Source organism: Cavia porcellus, unplaced genomic scaffold, assembly GCF_034190915.1.
Source record: "Cavia porcellus strain 051 isolate PalLab524CR breed Dunkin Hartley unplaced genomic scaffold, mCavPor4.1 scaffold_1, whole genome shotgun sequence".
In the NCBI taxonomy this organism is placed as follows: domain Eukaryota; kingdom Metazoa; phylum Chordata; class Mammalia; order Rodentia; family Caviidae; genus Cavia; species Cavia porcellus.
In genome coordinates, this window is record NW_026947484.1 from 106,673,397 (window position 1) to 106,677,130 (window position 3,734).

Consider the following 3,734-nt stretch of genomic DNA (forward strand, 5'->3'; position numbering starts at 1 on the left):
ATCTTCTTGTCATCGTTATGGTTGTGTGTGTGTGTGTGTGTGTGTGTGTGTGTGTGTGTGTATGATACAGGATCTCGGACAGGTAGTTCAGGCTGGCCTCTACCCTCGCTGTGCAGCCAAGGTTCGCCTCAGCCCAGGGATTCCAGGCAGGCATGGGACACCAGATGCGGCTTCCTCTGCCAGCTTAAAAGCTCCACTGTAGCCTTGGATGTCATGATTTCAAAGCAGGTACCCCAGCCTCTGCAGGCGGCCCAAAGGCTCCTCCCTCCACTGGGGAGCACAGGCACAGATTCCCGACTCCGGTCCCAGGTCTGGTTTCGAGGGCTCAGAAAGGAGCAAGGGGCAGACCTTTCTGCCTCCAGCCCCCGCCGGCTGGCGCGTGGTCGCGGTGGACCAGGTTGGGGTGGGGCGCGACGGGGGGGGGGGGGGAGGGGTTGGCTGGAGAGAAAAGCGTCCTGTGGCTTCACAGATGGGCGTGGCCTATGCAAATGAAGCAGCGCAGAGGCTGCTGGTTGGGTCCCGAGTGTGAAAACGCGATAGAGTTCCGGTGCTTGAGGGAGGGAGTTAGGACCGATGATGAACGCTAAGTGCTTCTGTTGCGTGGAAGATCCAGCGGGGCCCGCGAATGCTCGAAGGATAGTGAATGTGAGTGTAAAGTGAGGAATTTCTGAACCTTACTTCGGTCCGGGGCCGCTTGTTTCTCATTACGTTATAGGGAAAATGTCTTTGTAATGGGTGCGACTTGGCCTGTGGCAGGGAGGCTTTCCATTGTGCCACAAATTCCATTGATTCTGGAATTTTTCTAAATGTTGGGGACTCAACTGTATAACTGAGGGCAGTAGATCAAACTGGGCTGTTTGATCTTAGTAGTAGGCTCCCACCCCAGGTATTTAAAACGTTTAGCCTTCCCTTGTGGGTTGTAGGCTGAGGAAATATGACCTGTAAATGTTTTCTAATACCTACTGCTTCAGAAGGGATTTAAACCCGTGAGACATGTAGTCTAAAGGAACTGAGGAAGAGCCATCCTGAGAGCAATGAAAGTAAAGGCAGGCAAGCCAGCAATAAAGATCAGCATATAAATCCATCAGTTGGGAAACAAGGAACTACTATTAAAAAAATCAGTGAAATAAAAGGCTTACCTACTTGAGATGGTCTGTAAAATGGATAAACCTCTAGCTGGCTAACCAAGAAATACAACAAAACGTAAACTATGGGATTTAAAATGAGCAGAGAGACAGTAGAACAACTCTGCTCTCAAAGTTGTTGTACAAGAGCCTAAGTGAACCATCAAAACTCACACAAGGGGAAGCAATCTGTTAAACAAATTAGAACTACTATTAACTTTTGGGTTTTTTTAATATGTGAAAACCGACCTTTATTGAAGTATCAGAATTTTACACTAATACATGCGTCTTATTTTAAGTGAGAACCTATTGGTTTTCATGTCATTTAATCCCTCATACTGGCCATTATTAAGCAGATATGCTTGTGTCAGAAATAGATCTCCAAGTAAAATAGTAATACAATCACAAATGTCTTTTCCCCACCCGACCACATAGAACTCAAAATTTACTGTCCTTTCCATCTCCTCTCCCATATTACTACCTTGGTATAAATCATCATTCCCCACCAACAATCTCCAAACTGCAGCCAGCGCCTTTTAATCACTCCTTTACTCAAGCTTGAAAACTTGAGATTTCATTGTTCTCAAGAAAGGCCAGTCTCTGCTCCCGCCATCTCTCCTCAGCAGGCTGCACTTCTCCCCTCTGGGTTCCGCCTTCCACCTAGCACTAGCTTTCCATTTCCCGCAAAGTTCTACAATGCGTTCGGGGTGCCTAGTTGGTCTGGTTTCAGGGACTGTGCCTCTCTCAAGGAAGCCCTCCCTGATTGGGCCAAGTTCCACTCCACGTCACACAGTCCCACATCATCAGTGACCTCTCTTTCTGAGCTTACATTTGTTTAAATATACACTCCCGAACACGATAACCTTATCGATGAGCGTTGAGCAAGCTTGGGCTCCGCAGCTATTTGCTATTATTAACTTTTAAAGCCACACCAACCAGACTAGGTGGCTTCAACTGATGTTTGATCCAACCTTGTAAAAAGACATGTTTCCAATTCGGCTCCATCATTTATTCCAGAAAACAAAAGCCAGGGAAGCACTTCGGAACTTGTTCTGCGAGGCCACTACCACAACCAGACAAGATACCCAGGCTGCTGACCACCTCCTAGAAATCAATCCTGGAAAGGATGCCAAGCAGCAAAAAGCAAACACGCTGTGCTGCAGCTCTGTAAAGAAGGGAGCTATTTTGATCTGCTGTATGTGGAAAGTTGATTTTCCCTCACGACAGACAGACAGACAGACAGGAAGGAAGGATAAAAGCATTTTCTGTTCTCTGGTGAATCATTCCAGGGCTCTGGCCTTCAAGAAAGAAATGTACCACTGGCTCTTACCCGGTGGGCCACAGTGACAGCTTCGATGTACTGTGTGAGACTCTCATACGCTGTGCTAAAAAGAGTGGATGCACACAGGAGAGAAGGAACCCTGTGGCCCTGGGCAGGCTTTCTCCCAGTCTCCTCCTCCCAAAGTGGGGGGCCAGGGTGACCACAGGCCACCTCCAGTGCTGCTTGGCCCTGAGAGCGAAAATTGCTCCCCTGGCAGTCTAAAACTGCAGTGAGACAACTGATCTTGCTGTACCTGCTGCTCTCCACCTGGGCCCATCCTGCATCTTCCCAGGCCTGCCCAGGAGGAGTGGACCAGGTCTCCTTCAGGCACTTATCTACTCAAGGTTCCTCTCCCACAGGCCTCACCTTCCCTGGCCCCTTCCACTGGCCACCCACAGCGCAGGAGTGTCCCTGAGCACACCGGGCCTCTCTTTTGGGGAATGTGCTTTCTAGCTGCGGTCCTTGCAGTGAGGATCAGCTCAATGATCTGTGCAAGGTCCAGGAAATGAAGCAACGAACATAGCACACTGAGAGGATGCCAGGGATCCACGAGAAGGAAACAAACTCCTAGTATAGGTTTCAAGATCAGATATGCAGAAGTGCAAGACGAGCACAGTTCCCTTCCTGCTAAAAACAGACCGCAGTTTGTGTTTCGGGGAAGTCTGTTGCTGAAGAACTGGAATGTGGCCCTAATGGCCTGAGAAAAGCAGGCTAAAAAGGAGGAGTTGCAATGGAAAGAAGGACACCTATCAGGGAAGGCTGCATTGGCCGGGAATCGAACCCGGGTCTCTCACATGGGAGGCGAGAATTCTACCACTGAACCACCAATGCTCCCCGATGCCCTGTCTCCTGTGAATCTTCTAGCAAAGACAGACATCCCACTTCTCCTGTAGTCCTCCAGGGCATCTTAGCTCTGCTTTCACTGACAGACAGCAAAACACAGCGCTCAGCCCAGCACTTGCCTAGGACCTTTACAGTCCACAAAACTCCACGGTTGGGGGCTTCAACAGAAACTACCTGCCTTCAACAAAACCTCGGTCTTTTTGAGCACACCCACTATTTCATAACAAGCTGCTCCAGGGAGATGTCACACATTCATCCACTGTCTGCTCTCTGCCTGCTCAGTGGGCTGCAAAACAGATGTAAGTGGGGCTGGAGAAGGAATTATGAAAAAGCGTGAGTTGTCCAAATTTCGGCAGAATGCAGGAGAGAGAGTCTGATGGGAGTAGATTGGGGTCAGGGGATTCTCTGTGGTTCCAGGCCATGCCCCTAGTGACCCATCTCCTGTG

The 3,734-nt window shown here is 49.4% G+C and overlaps 1 non-coding gene across 1 annotated transcript; it reads right to left on the reverse strand.

Moving 5' to 3' along the window:
• Nucleotides 1–3,205: 3,205 nt before the first annotated feature.
• On the reverse strand, nt 3,206–3,276 carry Trnag-ccc (transfer RNA glycine (anticodon CCC)). Its single transcript has one exon. It is a non-coding gene; the product is annotated as a tRNA-Gly (tRNA).
• Between the last annotated feature and the right edge of the window lie 458 nt (nt 3,277–3,734).